The 15,591-nt window shown below is 49.0% G+C and overlaps 1 long non-coding RNA gene, 9 other non-coding genes and 1 pseudogene across 10 annotated transcripts in view; 1 reads left to right on the forward strand and 10 right to left on the reverse strand.

Moving 5' to 3' along the window:
- The window catches only part of LOC128011370 (uncharacterized), a 214,116-nt gene that overhangs the window by 113,151 nt on the left and 85,374 nt on the right, over positions 1-15,591 (forward strand). The gene's annotated exons all lie outside the window — the stretch shown is intronic.
- Positions 213-376, reverse strand: LOC128012241 (U1 spliceosomal RNA). Its single transcript, XR_008182760.1, has one exon. It is a non-coding gene; the product is annotated as a U1 spliceosomal RNA (small nuclear RNA).
- LOC128012480 (U2 spliceosomal RNA) lies at positions 751-941 on the reverse strand. The gene has a single exon (XR_008183004.1). It is a non-coding gene; the product is annotated as a U2 spliceosomal RNA (small nuclear RNA).
- On the reverse strand, positions 2,993-3,156 carry LOC128012242 (U1 spliceosomal RNA). Its single transcript, XR_008182761.1, has one exon. It is a non-coding gene; the product is annotated as a U1 spliceosomal RNA (small nuclear RNA).
- LOC128012481 (U2 spliceosomal RNA) lies at positions 3,531-3,721 on the reverse strand. The gene has a single exon (XR_008183005.1). It is a non-coding gene; the product is annotated as a U2 spliceosomal RNA (small nuclear RNA).
- On the reverse strand, positions 5,773-5,936 carry LOC128012243 (U1 spliceosomal RNA). Its single transcript, XR_008182763.1, has one exon. It is a non-coding gene; the product is annotated as a U1 spliceosomal RNA (small nuclear RNA).
- LOC128012482 (U2 spliceosomal RNA) lies at positions 6,311-6,501 on the reverse strand. The gene has a single exon (XR_008183006.1). It is a non-coding gene; the product is annotated as a U2 spliceosomal RNA (small nuclear RNA).
- LOC128012244 (U1 spliceosomal RNA) lies at positions 8,553-8,716 on the reverse strand. The gene has a single exon (XR_008182764.1). It is a non-coding gene; the product is annotated as a U1 spliceosomal RNA (small nuclear RNA).
- On the reverse strand, positions 9,091-9,281 carry LOC128012483 (U2 spliceosomal RNA). Its single transcript, XR_008183007.1, has one exon. It is a non-coding gene; the product is annotated as a U2 spliceosomal RNA (small nuclear RNA).
- LOC128012245 (U1 spliceosomal RNA) lies at positions 10,741-10,904 on the reverse strand. The gene has a single exon (XR_008182765.1). It is a non-coding gene; the product is annotated as a U1 spliceosomal RNA (small nuclear RNA).
- On the reverse strand, positions 11,279-11,453 carry LOC128012639 (uncharacterized; annotated as a pseudogene).

The raw sequence follows: 15,591 nt of genomic DNA on the forward strand, positions 1-15,591 counted from the left end.
CTAGGCTGCAGTCAGTCCAATCTACTTTCAAAGTAAGGTCTGCGCTATGTTCGAACTAAACTACCCACCAGGGTCTGATTTTTCAAGAGCGTAAGTGACTTTGTTTCACAGGCGCACAACACGTATCTCGCATGTGACAGAACTCCCCATTCTGAAATGGAAATAAATAAAAAACTGTAAAAACCTCTTCTGCTTTGTTTCACCAACAATTTCAGGGGAGAGCGCGAACGCAGTCCCCCACTACCATAAATTATGCAGTCGAGATTCCCGCATTTGGGGAATTCGCAGGGGTCAGCATGGCCGGAGTGCAATGGACAAGCCTCGCCCTGGGTGAACCGCCTTCTTGATCATGGTGTCTCCCCTGCCAGGTAAGTATGAAGGCCCAGGCGGTCAGCCAGAGGTCTGATTTGCATCTCTACCATCCTCACCAACGGTTAGCCCTCCGCCCCCGCTCCAGGAAAGGAAGGACGGGTGCCTTCCGTTACTTGCCTGGAAACTGCCAAGCTCATGGGCCGGTGCTTCCCAACGCCAGTTTTAGATGACTCTCTTTAAACAAACACACCTGATTCGATGCACCACCTCGTCTGTGAAAGACTTCAAGACCTCAGGTGGGTGCATCGTTAGTGGAAGAGTCCAAGACCCCAGGAGGACACATCAGGAAAAAAGTTTGCAATAAACCACAGCATCTGCAATGGCAGCTCTCATTCCTTGTTCTGCTATTCGACACAATAAATGGCAATCCCCAAAAAGGGAAAGCACACCGTTCCTGGAGACACTGCAATACCAGGCCGATGCATGGAGTGGATGGAGCAAGCCCCGGCTCCAGCTCCGTGATCTAAAAATCCATTTAATATGTAGTCCCCGGATGGGGGACGTATCAGATATTAAACTGATAAGAACAGATACTACACTTGATCTTAGCCAAAAGGCCGAGAAGCGATGCTGCTAAGACGCAGCAGGGAGGAAGCCGGACACGGCGATGCCCATCTCGGCTTTGGTAAGTTTTGGGAGACCTAAAAACGCTGGGGGATGGTGGTAGCCTCCCCTGTCTACAACGTCACCGGGCCTCGTCCCGATCGGCCTGACGGAAAGTACGGCATCGCTCGTAACTCCCAAACGGTTGGTCGCAGAGCCACGTGCCTTATGTCATCGGAATCCTTGGCTCGAGCCGAACGAGACGCAGGTCTCAGATTGGCTCGTCGCTCTGACGAAATTTTCGGGTATTTTGGATTTTGTCGAAAACCTTCTTTTGCAACCTAGCGCCAGGTATTTGGCCCAGTCCCACCCAAATCAGCACAGAAAGCTTCTCTGGAGTCTGACTGTCAATAATCATCCAAAAAAAGAGGAAATTTCCATTCACCTTGGCGAGGGGACCTCAAAACGTGCTAAGGTGGCGTGTCCGAGGTGGCTCGAATGGCTATAACTCCGGGAAGGAGTGAGATCCCTTCACCCAAATCGGCACACCTGTGCAGGGGCTCAGTCCGAGGCCAGGTGAAAAGGGGCGTGGCGACAGGCCAGTAGGTGGCGCCGTAAGCTGAAAAATAGGGAAAATGTAATGTAAAAAGACAATCAAACAAAGATGAAAACACCCGAAACACTGCGGGATCGTAGTACCCTCCCCTGTCTGCAACGTCACCGGGCCTTGTCCCGATCGGCCTGACGGTGGAACTGCAGCGACGGAAAGTACGGCATCGCTCGTAACTCCCAAACGGTTGGTCGCAGAGCCACGTGCCTTATGTCATCGGAATCCTTGGCTCGAGCCGAACGAGACGCAGGTCTCAGATTGGCTCGTCGCTCTGACGAAATTTTCGGGTATTTTGGATTTTGTCGAAAACCTTCTTTTGCAACCTAGCGCCAGGTATTTGGCCCAGTCCCACCCAAATCAGCACAGAAAGCTTCTCTGGAGTCTGACTGTCAATAATCATCCAAAAAAAGAGGAAATTTCCATTCACCTTGGCGAGGGGACCTCAAAACGTGCTAAGGTGGCGTGTCCGAGGTGGCTCGAATGGCTATAACTCCGGGAAGGAGTGAGATCCCTTCACCCAAATCGGCACACCTGTGCAGGGGCTCAGTCCGAGGCCAGGTGAAAAGGGGCGTGGCGACAGGCCAGTAGGTGGCGCCGTAAGCTGAAAAATAGGGAAAATGTAATGTAAAAAGACAATCAAACAAAGATGAAAACACCCGAAACACTGCGGGATCGTAGTACCCTCCCCTGTCTGCAACGTCACCGGGCCTTGTCCCGATCGGCCTGACGGTGGAACTGCAGCGACGGAAAGTACGGCATCGCTCGTAACTCCCAAACGGTTGGTCGCAGAGCCACGTGCCTTATGTCATCGGAATCCTTGGCTCGAGCCGAACGAGACGCAGGTCTCAGATTGGCTCGTCGCTCTGACGAAATTTTCGGGTATTTTGGATTTTGTCGAAAACCTTCTTTTGCAATCTAGCGCCAGGTATTTGGCCCAGTCCCACCCAAATCAGCACAGAAAGCTTCTCTGGAGTCTGACTGTCAATAATCATCCAAAAAAAGAGGAAATTTCCATTCACCTTGGCGAGGGGACCTCAAAACGTGCTAAGGTGGCGTGTCCGAGGTGGCTCGAATGGCTATAACTCCGGGAAGGAGTGAGATCCCTTCACCCAAATCGGCACACATGTGCAGGGGCTCAGTCCGAGGCCAGGTGAAAAAGGGCGCGGCGACAGGCCACTAGGTGGCGCTGTAAGCGACAACAAAATTAATACGAATCGAAAAAAAGGACAAACAAACAACATGGAGACAGATACAGCTAGGCTGCAGTCAGTCCAATCTACTTTCAAAGTAAGGTCTGCGCTATGTTCGAACTAAACTACCCACCAGGGTCTGATTTTTCAAGAGCGTAAGTGACTTTGTTTCACAGGCGCACAACACGTATCTCGCATGTGACAGAACTCCCCATTCTGAAATGGAAATAAATAAAAAACTGTAAAAACCTCTTCTGCTTTGTTTCACCAACAATTTCAGGGGAGAGCGCGAACGCAGTCCCCCACTACCATAAATTATGCAGTCGAGATTCCCGCATTTGGGGAATTCGCAGGGGTCAGCATGGCCGGAGTGCAATGGACAAGCCTCGCCCTGGGTGAACCGCCTTCTTGATCATGGTGTCTCCCCTGCCAGGTAAGTATGAAGGCCCAGGCGGTCAGCCAGAGGTCTGATTTGCATCTCTACCATCCTCACCAACGGTTAGCCCTCCGCCCCCGCTCCAGGAAAGGAAGGACGGGTGCCTTCCGTTACTTGCCTGGAAACTGCCAAGCTCATGGGCCGGTGCTTCCCAACGCCAGTTTTAGATGACTCTCTTTAAACAAACACACCTGATTCGATGCACCACCTCGTCTGTGAAAGACTTCAAGACCTCAGGTGGGTGCATCGTTAGTGGAAGAGTCCAAGACCCCAGGAGGACACATCAGGAAAAAAGTTTGCAATAAACCACAGCATCTGCAATGGCAGCTCTCATTCCTTGTTCTGCTATTCGACACAATAAATGGCAATCCCCAAAAAGGGAAAGCACACCGTTCCTGGAGACACTGCAATACCAGGCCGATGCATGGAGTGGATGGAGCAAGCCCCGGCTCCAGCTCCGTGATCTAAAAATCCATTTAATATGTAGTCCCCGGATGGGGGACGTATCAGATATTAAACTGATAAGAACAGATACTACACTTGATCTTAGCCAAAAGGCCGAGAAGCGATGCTGCTAAGACGCAGCAGGGAGGAAGCCGGACACGGCGATGCCCATCTCGGCTTTGGTAAGTTTTGGGAGACCTAAAAACGCTGGGGGATGGTGGTAGCCTCCCCTGTCTACAACGTCACCGGGCCTCGTCCCGATCGGCCTGACGGAAAGTACGGCATCGCTCGTAACTCCCAAACGGTTGGTCGCAGAGCCACGTGCCTTATGTCATCGGAATCCTTGGCTCGAGCCGAACGAGACGCAGGTCTCAGATTGGCTCGTCGCTCTGACGAAATTTTCGGGTATTTTGGATTTTGTCGAAAACCTTCTTTTGCAACCTAGCGCCAGGTATTTGGCCCAGTCCCACCCAAATCAGCACAGAAAGCTTCTCTGGAGTCTGACTGTCAATAATCATCCAAAAAAAGAGGAAATTTCCATTCACCTTGGCGAGGGGACCTCAAAACGTGCTAAGGTGGCGTGTCCGAGGTGGCTCGAATGGCTATAACTCCGGGAAGGAGTGAGATCCCTTCACCCAAATCGGCACACCTGTGCAGGGGCTCAGTCCGAGGCCAGGTGAAAAGGGGCGTGGCGACAGGCCAGTAGGTGGCGCCGTAAGCTGAAAAATAGGGAAAATGTAATGTAAAAAGACAATCAAACAAAGATGAAAACACCCGAAACACTGCGGGATCGTAGTACCCTCCCCTGTCTGCAACGTCACCGGGCCTTGTCCCGATCGGCCTGACGGTGGAACTGCAGCGACGGAAAGTACGGCATCGCTCGTAACTCCCAAACGGTTGGTCGCAGAGCCACGTGCCTTATGTCATCGGAATCCTTGGCTCGAGCCGAACGAGACGCAGGTCTCAGATTGGCTCGTCGCTCTGACGAAATTTTCGGGTATTTTGGATTTTGTCGAAAACCTTCTTTTGCAACCTAGCGCCAGGTATTTGGCCCAGTCCCACCCAAATCAGCACAGAAAGCTTCTCTGGAGTCTGACTGTCAATAATCATCCAAAAAAAGAGGAAATTTCCATTCACCTTGGCGAGGGGACCTCAAAACGTGCTAAGGTGGCGTGTCCGAGGTGGCTCGAATGGCTATAACTCCGGGAAGGAGTGAGATCCCTTCACCCAAATCGGCACACCTGTGCAGGGGCTCAGTCCGAGGCCAGGTGAAAAGGGGCGTGGCGACAGGCCAGTAGGTGGCGCCGTAAGCTGAAAAATAGGGAAAATGTAATGTAAAAAGACAATCAAACAAAGATGAAAACACCCGAAACACTGCGGGATCGTAGTACCCTCCCCTGTCTGCAACGTCACCGGGCCTTGTCCCGATCGGCCTGACGGTGGAACTGCAGCGACGGAAAGTACGGCATCGCTCGTAACTCCCAAACGGTTGGTCGCAGAGCCACGTGCCTTATGTCATCGGAATCCTTGGCTCGAGCCGAACGAGACGCAGGTCTCAGATTGGCTCGTCGCTCTGACGAAATTTTCGGGTATTTTGGATTTTGTCGAAAACCTTCTTTTGCAATCTAGCGCCAGGTATTTGGCCCAGTCCCACCCAAATCAGCACAGAAAGCTTCTCTGGAGTCTGACTGTCAATAATCATCCAAAAAAAGAGGAAATTTCCATTCACCTTGGCGAGGGGACCTCAAAACGTGCTAAGGTGGCGTGTCCGAGGTGGCTCGAATGGCTATAACTCCGGGAAGGAGTGAGATCCCTTCACCCAAATCGGCACACATGTGCAGGGGCTCAGTCCGAGGCCAGGTGAAAAAGGGCGCGGCGACAGGCCACTAGGTGGCGCTGTAAGCGACAACAAAATTAATACGAATCGAAAAAAAGGACAAACAAACAACATGGAGACAGATACAGCTAGGCTGCAGTCAGTCCAATCTACTTTCAAAGTAAGGTCTGCGCTATGTTCGAACTAAACTACCCACCAGGGTCTGATTTTTCAAGAGCGTAAGTGACTTTGTTTCACAGGCGCACAACACGTATCTCGCATGTGACAGAACTCCCCATTCTGAAATGGAAATAAATAAAAAACTGTAAAAACCTCTTCTGCTTTGTTTCACCAACAATTTCAGGGGAGAGCGCGAACGCAGTCCCCCACTACCATAAATTATGCAGTCGAGATTCCCGCATTTGGGGAATTCGCAGGGGTCAGCATGGCCGGAGTGCAATGGACAAGCCTCGCCCTGGGTGAACCGCCTTCTTGATCATGGTGTCTCCCCTGCCAGGTAAGTATGAAGGCCCAGGCGGTCAGCCAGAGGTCTGATTTGCATCTCTACCATCCTCACCAACGGTTAGCCCTCCGCCCCCGCTCCAGGAAAGGAAGGACGGGTGCCTTCCGTTACTTGCCTGGAAACTGCCAAGCTCATGGGCCGGTGCTTCCCAACGCCAGTTTTAGATGACTCTCTTTAAACAAACACACCTGATTCGATGCACCACCTCGTCTGTGAAAGACTTCAAGACCTCAGGTGGGTGCATCGTTAGTGGAAGAGTCCAAGACCCCAGGAGGACACATCAGGAAAAAAGTTTGCAATAAACCACAGCATCTGCAATGGCAGCTCTCATTCCTTGTTCTGCTATTCGACACAATAAATGGCAATCCCCAAAAAGGGAAAGCACACCGTTCCTGGAGACACTGCAATACCAGGCCGATGCATGGAGTGGATGGAGCAAGCCCCGGCTCCAGCTCCGTGATCTAAAAATCCATTTAATATGTAGTCCCCGGATGGGGGACGTATCAGATATTAAACTGATAAGAACAGATACTACACTTGATCTTAGCCAAAAGGCCGAGAAGCGATGCTGCTAAGACGCAGCAGGGAGGAAGCCGGACACGGCGATGCCCATCTCGGCTTTGGTAAGTTTTGGGAGACCTAAAAACGCTGGGGGATGGTGGTAGCCTCCCCTGTCTACAACGTCACCGGGCCTCGTCCCGATCGGCCTGACGGAAAGTACGGCATCGCTCGTAACTCCCAAACGGTTGGTCGCAGAGCCACGTGCCTTATGTCATCGGAATCCTTGGCTCGAGCCGAACGAGACGCAGGTCTCAGATTGGCTCGTCGCTCTGACGAAATTTTCGGGTATTTTGGATTTTGTCGAAAACCTTCTTTTGCAACCTAGCGCCAGGTATTTGGCCCAGTCCCACCCAAATCAGCACAGAAAGCTTCTCTGGAGTCTGACTGTCAATAATCATCCAAAAAAAGAGGAAATTTCCATTCACCTTGGCGAGGGGACCTCAAAACGTGCTAAGGTGGCGTGTCCGAGGTGGCTCGAATGGCTATAACTCCGGGAAGGAGTGAGATCCCTTCACCCAAATCGGCACACCTGTGCAGGGGCTCAGTCCGAGGCCAGGTGAAAAGGGGCGTGGCGACAGGCCAGTAGGTGGCGCCGTAAGCTGAAAAATAGGGAAAATGTAATGTAAAAAGACAATCAAACAAAGATGAAAACACCCGAAACACTGCGGGATCGTAGTACCCTCCCCTGTCTGCAACGTCACCGGGCCTTGTCCCGATCGGCCTGACGGTGGAACTGCAGCGACGGAAAGTACGGCATCGCTCGTAACTCCCAAACGGTTGGTCGCAGAGCCACGTGCCTTATGTCATCGGAATCCTTGGCTCGAGCCGAACGAGACGCAGGTCTCAGATTGGCTCGTCGCTCTGACGAAATTTTCGGGTATTTTGGATTTTGTCGAAAACCTTCTTTTGCAACCTAGCGCCAGGTATTTGGCCCAGTCCCACCCAAATCAGCACAGAAAGCTTCTCTGGAGTCTGACTGTCAATAATCATCCAAAAAAAGAGGAAATTTCCATTCACCTTGGCGAGGGGACCTCAAAACGTGCTAAGGTGGCGTGTCCGAGGTGGCTCGAATGGCTATAACTCCGGGAAGGAGTGAGATCCCTTCACCCAAATCGGCACACCTGTGCAGGGGCTCAGTCCGAGGCCAGGTGAAAAGGGGCGTGGCGACAGGCCAGTAGGTGGCGCCGTAAGCTGAAAAATAGGGAAAATGTAATGTAAAAAGACAATCAAACAAAGATGAAAACACCCGAAACACTGCGGGATCGTAGTACCCTCCCCTGTCTGCAACGTCACCGGGCCTTGTCCCGATCGGCCTGACGGTGGAACTGCAGCGACGGAAAGTACGGCATCGCTCGTAACTCCCAAACGGTTGGTCGCAGAGCCACGTGCCTTATGTCATCGGAATCCTTGGCTCGAGCCGAACGAGACGCAGGTCTCAGATTGGCTCGTCGCTCTGACGAAATTTTCGGGTATTTTGGATTTTGTCGAAAACCTTCTTTTGCAATCTAGCGCCAGGTATTTGGCCCAGTCCCACCCAAATCAGCACAGAAAGCTTCTCTGGAGTCTGACTGTCAATAATCATCCAAAAAAAGAGGAAATTTCCATTCACCTTGGCGAGGGGACCTCAAAACGTGCTAAGGTGGCGTGTCCGAGGTGGCTCGAATGGCTATAACTCCGGGAAGGAGTGAGATCCCTTCACCCAAATCGGCACACATGTGCAGGGGCTCAGTCCGAGGCCAGGTGAAAAAGGGCGCGGCGACAGGCCACTAGGTGGCGCTGTAAGCGACAACAAAATTAATACGAATCGAAAAAAAGGACAAACAAACAACATGGAGACAGATACAGCTAGGCTGCAGTCAGTCCAATCTACTTTCAAAGTAAGGTCTGCGCTATGTTCGAACTAAACTACCCACCAGGGTCTGATTTTTCAAGAGCGTAAGTGACTTTGTTTCACAGGCGCACAACACGTATCTCGCATGTGACAGAACTCCCCATTCTGAAATGGAAATAAATAAAAAACTGTAAAAACCTCTTCTGCTTTGTTTCACCAACAATTTCAGGGGAGAGCGCGAACGCAGTCCCCCACTACCATAAATTATGCAGTCGAGATTCCCGCATTTGGGGAATTCGCAGGGGTCAGCATGGCCGGAGTGCAATGGACAAGCCTCGCCCTGGGTGAACCGCCTTCTTGATCATGGTGTCTCCCCTGCCAGGTAAGTATGAAGGCCCAGGCGGTCAGCCAGAGGTCTGATTTGCATCTCTACCATCCTCACCAACGGTTAGCCCTCCGCCCCCGCTCCAGGAAAGGAAGGACGGGTGCCTTCCGTTACTTGCCTGGAAACTGCCAAGCTCATGGGCCGGTGCTTCCCAACGCCAGTTTTAGATGACTCTCTTTAAACAAACACACCTGATTCGATGCACCACCTCGTCTGTGAAAGACTTCAAGACCTCAGGTGGGTGCATCGTTAGTGGAAGAGTCCAAGACCCCAGGAGGACACATCAGGAAAAAAGTTTGCAATAAACCACAGCATCTGCAATGGCAGCTCTCATTCCTTGTTCTGCTATTCGACACAATAAATGGCAATCCCCAAAAAGGGAAAGCACACCGTTCCTGGAGACACTGCAATACCAGGCCGATGCATGGAGTGGATGGAGCAAGCCCCGGCTCCAGCTCCGTGATCTAAAAATCCATTTAATATGTAGTCCCCGGATGGGGGACGTATCAGATATTAAACTGATAAGAACAGATACTACACTTGATCTTAGCCAAAAGGCCGAGAAGCGATGCTGCTAAGACGCAGCAGGGAGGAAGCCGGACACGGCGATGCCCATCTCGGCTTTGGTAAGTTTTGGGAGACCTAAAAACGCTGGGGGATGGTGGTAGCCTCCCCTGTCTACAACGTCACCGGGCCTCGTCCCGATCGGCCTGACGGAAAGTACGGCATCGCTCGTAACTCCCAAACGGTTGGTCGCAGAGCCACGTGCCTTATGTCATCGGAATCCTTGGCTCGAGCCGAACGAGACGCAGGTCTCAGATTGGCTCGTCGCTCTGACGAAATTTTCGGGTATTTTGGATTTTGTCGAAAACCTTCTTTTGCAACCTAGCGCCAGGTATTTGGCCCAGTCCCACCCAAATCAGCACAGAAAGCTTCTCTGGAGTCTGACTGTCAATAATCATCCAAAAAAAGAGGAAATTTCCATTCACCTTGGCGAGGGGACCTCAAAACGTGCTAAGGTGGCGTGTCCGAGGTGGCTCGAATGGCTATAACTCCGGGAAGGAGTGAGATCCCTTCACCCAAATCGGCACACCTGTGCAGGGGCTCAGTCCGAGGCCAGGTGAAAAGGGGCGTGGCGACAGGCCAGTAGGTGGCGCCGTAAGCTGAAAAATAGGGAAAATGTAATGTAAAAAGACAATCAAACAAAGATGAAAACACCCGAAACACTGCGGGATCGTAGTACCCTCCCCTGTCTGCAACGTCACCGGGCCTTGTCCCGATCGGCCTGACGGTGGAACTGCAGCGACGGAAAGTACGGCATCGCTCGTAACTCCCAAACGGTTGGTCGCAGAGCCACGTGCCTTATGTCATCGGAATCCTTGGCTCGAGCCGAACGAGACGCAGGTCTCAGATTGGCTCGTCGCTCTGACGAAATTTTCGGGTATTTTGGATTTTGTCGAAAACCTTCTTTTGCAATCTAGCGCCAGGTATTTGGCCCAGTCCCACCCAAATCAGCACAGAAAGCTTCTCTGGAGTCTGACTGTCAATAATCATCCAAAAAAAGAGGAAATTTCCATTCACCTTGGCGAGGGGACCTCAAAACGTGCTAAGGTGGCGTGTCCGAGGTGGCTCGAATGGCTATAACTCCGGGAAGGAGTGAGATCCCTTCACCCAAATCGGCACACATGTGCAGGGGCTCAGTCCGAGGCCAGGTGAAAAAGGGCGCGGCGACAGGCCACTAGGTGGCGCTGTAAGCGACAACAAAATTAATACGAATCGAAAAAAAGGACAAACAAACAACATGGAGACAGATACAGCTAGGCTGCAGTCAGTCCAATCTACTTTCAAAGTAAGGTCTGCGCTATGTTCGAACTAAACTACCCACCAGGGTCTGATTTTTCAAGAGCGTAAGTGACTTTGTTTCACAGGCGCACAACACGTATCTCGCATGTGACAGAACTCCCCATTCTGAAATGGAAATAAATAAAAAACTGTAAAAACCTCTTCTGCTTTGTTTCACCAACAATTTCAGGGGAGAGCGCGAACGCAGTCCCCCACTACCATAAATTATGCAGTCGAGATTCCCGCATTTGGGGAATTCGCAGGGGTCAGCATGGCCGGAGTGCAATGGACAAGCCTCGCCCTGGGTGAACCGCCTTCTTGATCATGGTGTCTCCCCTGCCAGGTAAGTATGAAGGCCCAGGCGGTCAGCCAGAGGTCTGATTTGCATCTCTACCATCCTCACCAACGGTTAGCCCTCCGCCCCCGCTCCAGGAAAGGAAGGACGGGTGCCTTCCGTTACTTGCCTGGAAACTGCCAAGCTCATGGGCCGGTGCTTCCCAACGCCAGTTTTAGATGACTCTCTTTAAACAAACACACCTGATTCGATGCACCACCTCGTCTGTGAAAGACTTCAAGACCTCAGGTGGGTGCATCGTTAGTGGAAGAGTCCAAGACCCCAGGAGGACACATCAGGAAAAAAGTTTGCAATAAACCACAGCATCTGCAATGGCAGCTCTCATTCCTTGTTCTGCTATTCGACACAATAAATGGCAATCCCCAAAAAGGGAAAGCACACCGTTCCTGGAGACACTGCAATACCAGGCCGATGCATGGAGTGGATGGAGCAAGCCCCGGCTCCAGCTCCGTGATCTAAAAATCCATTTAATATGTAGTCCCCGGATGGGGGACGTATCAGATATTAAACTGATAAGAACAGATTTTTCTTTTGAAAAATTTTATTGTCACAATACATTTTGGTTACATGCACACATTTGTTTTGTTAAAACACATTATACAATGGTTGTTGTTGTTGTTTTTGTTGTTGTTGTTTAATGCACAGGATAATTTTTAAATTAATTAATACACAAATAAAAACATTTTGTATTGAGTGTGTTTTTTGTTGTTGTTTGTGTGTCTGTAGTGCTAGAGAAAATAAAAAATAAAAAACAGTGTTATTAAAATCAAAAGACAGGTTTAAAAACGTTCTCTTCTGTTGTGCAAAAACGGGTATGTCCTTTAAAGAAAAAAGATTAAACCATCAGCTCAGTTCCTCAAAACCAGTCCCAGAGGCCTGACCCTTCTGGGCCCAGAGGAGATCCTCTTAAACCGAGGCACCGCTGTCCCACTTCAGGTGTTTGGGGGCATCTACGGGCAGTCAGGGCTCGTGGCTATGGGGACCTTTCCCGTGTAGCTCTGACCCTCCACATCCGAATGGCGACATGCGGTGTACTCCTGCAGCCTTGATTTGGCTAGCTGGATGGTGGCGTGCAGGGACCCCTGCATGCGCTTCCCTACCAGTAGGTTTCTGGAGGTCCATATGGCGTCTTGGATGCAGAGGATGGTAAGCCATAGCTTAGGGGGTGTTTTTGCTGGCATTTGTTTTTGGCTCACCCCTCCTCTCCCCATTGGGTAGTCTGGGACCCCCCCTACTGGTAGGTACGGGAATTGCTGGGGGCCAGCTGTCGCCCACAGGTCCCTCACAGCGCTGCACTCCCATAAGGCGTGCCTCACGGTCTCGGGGGCGCCACATCCGGACCGCGGGCAGATGGGGTTCTTTGACATGCCTCGGGAGTGCATCACGGCCCTGACCGGGAGGATCTCATGGGCAACCATCCAAGCCAGGTCTCGGTGTCGGTTGTGAAGAGCTGAGTGGGACACATTCCGCCAAACGTTTTGGGCTTCACCTAGAGTGAGCCCGCGTACTGGACACACTTGTTCCCGTTCCTGCACAAGAGAGAGTATAGAGCGATGATTGGTTAAAACAGTCACACTTTCTTTTTCCAAATTAAATTTCTTTAAAAAGTTCTTTATGTGTGTGTATGCTGGGGGTTGGTCAAAGGCAACTGGCATTGTCAAGTCTGTCTGTACAATATTTTGGGTTCTTAAGTAGGACCCCATCCAAAACCGGGTCATGGCTCCTGTTTTGTCTTGTTTGGATGGGGTTCGGGCATATTTTATATGTAGTGCAGTATAAAAAGCTCCTAAAAACAAGTAGGGGTCTGGCACTCCTTTTCCTCCATTTTGGGGTGCTTTCTTAATGGTTGCTCTTTTGAGTCGCTCCCACTTAGACCCCCATAAAAAATAAAACATTGCACGTTCCAGAGATACAAGAAAGAGTCTGGGGGGAAAGAAAACAGAACACAGCAATAAAAACAGGGGTAAAATCACAGCTTTTATGATTAAAACCTTTCCTTCAAATGTCAAACGTCTCAGTCCCCAGAAACCTAGTTTTTTCCGCACTTTAACCATCACGTCATGCCAATTTCCACTCCCTCCCCCGTCTCTGTCAAACTTAATACCCAGTATTTTTAACTCTGTCCTTTTAAAAGTAGTGTCCAGTCCAGCGAGCTCACTAGGTTTCCAGGGACCGTAAAACTGTGCTTGTGTTTTATCTCGGTTCAGTCTGGCTCCCGATGCTTTCCCAAACCAGTCTGTCAGGTCCATAGTCCTCTGTGTTGATAAAACGTCAGTACATAAAAGGTTGACATCATCCATATATAAAACAGTCTTTGCAGTCAGTCCTCCAGTCCCGGGTATAGTCAGTCCACTGATCCATGTATCCCTTCTCAATACCTGCGCTAGGGGTTCGATGCAAGCCACATACAGGAGAGGAGATAACGGACAGCCCTGACGGACGCCGCTGCATATATTTATCGCTTTTGAGAGATTCCCGTTAACTAGGATTTTGCTGGTTATGTCTTTATACAGCAATCCCACCCAAGCTAAGAACCTCCTGGGAAACCCCATTTTTTCCAAAACTTGAAACAAGTAGTGGTGCGAGACTCGGTCGAATGCTTTTTCAAAGTCTAAATTTAAAACTATCAGCCGAATATTTCTGTCTCTCGCATAACAGATGGCGTCTCTTATCAGTACGAGGCTGTCTGTGATCTTTCTCCCAGGGACGGCGCAGGCTTGATCCGGGTGGATCAGATCTGCTAAAACTGTTGACATTCGTGTTGTTAAAAGTTTACTAAAAAGTTTACAATCAAAGTTTAAAAGGGTTATAGGACGCCAGTTTTTTAAATCTGTCTTGTCATCTTTTTTGTGTAGTAGGGTCATTATTCCTATCCTAAAACTGTCAGGGAGCTGGTCGATCTTGTCAAAGTCATTAAAAACAGCCAGTAAGTCTTGTCTTAAAATGTCCCAAAAGGTCAAATAAAATTCAAGAGGGAGTCCATCAACTCCAGGAGTTTTCCCTTTTTTGAATTTTTGAATACTTTTGTCTATCTCAGAAATGTTAAAATCCTTTGTCAGACTGGTATTTCCATTTATTGTTTTCTCTATGCTTGTTAAAATTTCGCTCAAAATGCTGTTGTCACTTGCCTTTTCTTCATAGAGTTCTTCATAAAAGCTTTCTATTACTGATAAAATATCATTTGTGTCTGTCATTGTTTCTCCTTCTTTATTTCTTAATTTAAATATTGCTCTACCTCCATCAATAACTTTCTTAAAAAAGTATCTGCTGCATTTCTCGCCTTCCTCTATTTCCCTTTCTTTACTCCTGAAGAGAACACCTCTACTTTTAACCTCCGCTAATTCTGACATGTCTTTCTTAACTTCCTTAATTTCTTCGTTAAAATCAAAACCCTGGCTAAGAAGATAAAAGTAACGTTGTAGCCTCTTTTGCAGTCCCACCATTCGTCTTTTTTCTTTTAATTTTTTCTTTTTCCCTGCCCATCTAAAAAAAGTCTTGGTCTTTGCCTTTACCATCTCCCACCACTGTGCTCGTGAATCATAAAAGTCTTGTAAAGTCTGCCATTGGCTGTACTGCTCCCTGTAGTATGTTGTGATCTCTGGGTCTTCCAGCAGGGAGCAGTTCAGTTTCCATATCCCTCCACCTGTCGTCACACCTGTGGGAAAAGAAAGGGTGCAAGAAAGCATAGCGTGGTCTGAAAAGAAAACGGGCATTAGTTTAGCATCCACTGGTGTAAGGTCTCGCGTAAAGATATAGTCTATACGGGAGGCTTTAGTGCCATCACCACTAAACCAGGTGAATCCTTTTTCCCCAGGATGCATGGTTCTAAAACAGTCAGTCAATTTAAAATCCTTTATAATGTTCTGTAGTAAAATTGACGTTTTATCCATTTTAAAATCCTCTCTCTCCCCTTTTCTATCATTTTTACTTAAAATGCAATTAAAATCCCCTGCTAAAATAAATGGGGTCTTTCCTAAAAGGTGGGACTGCACGTCTTCTAAAAGGTCGTTCCTTTCATTTTTATCTGTAAAAGCATACATATTTAAAATATTAAAATCATGTCCTAAGAAGGACAGATTTATTAAAAGAGCTCTCCCATCTCTCACCACTGTGCTACCCTTCACCAAGAGCTGAGGATTTTTTATTAAAATGGCTACTCCATCGGCTCTGTTAAAATTTGATCCACTCCACACAGATACATGGGGCCATTGTTCTTCCCATCTCCTATAATTGGACATAAAAGGTAAAGCACATTCTTGTAAAAGCAGGATATCGCTATTTTGGGTTTGTAAAAAGGATAAAACCATTTGAGCTCTCAACTGTGACCTCACACTTCTTACATTTAAGGTGGAGAGTGTGAGTGTCATGATAAAAACAGTTAAAAATGATAAATACAACATTTTAGAAGACATAAATAACTAAAATTTCAATTAAAAAGGATATCTGTATCTTGTGAAACCAGCTCTTCTTCTTTTCCCCTATTTGGGGAATCCGGAGATTGAAGCTGTTTCCCCCTTGAGCTAGCCCTAGGGGTTGATGTTTGGAGTTCTATTGACAAGAAAGATATTTCGTTTGGGGAACCGAGTGGGAAAAGCCGGTTCAGATCCCCTGATGAGAAGGAATCTGATCGCAATCCCACTCTATCTCTTTTCTCATTCTTCTCCTCAATGGGAGATCGGGCAA

This window comes from Carassius gibelio, chromosome B23, assembly GCF_023724105.1.
Source record: "Carassius gibelio isolate Cgi1373 ecotype wild population from Czech Republic chromosome B23, carGib1.2-hapl.c, whole genome shotgun sequence".
Lineage (NCBI taxonomy): Eukaryota > Metazoa > Chordata > Actinopteri > Cypriniformes > Cyprinidae > Carassius > Carassius gibelio.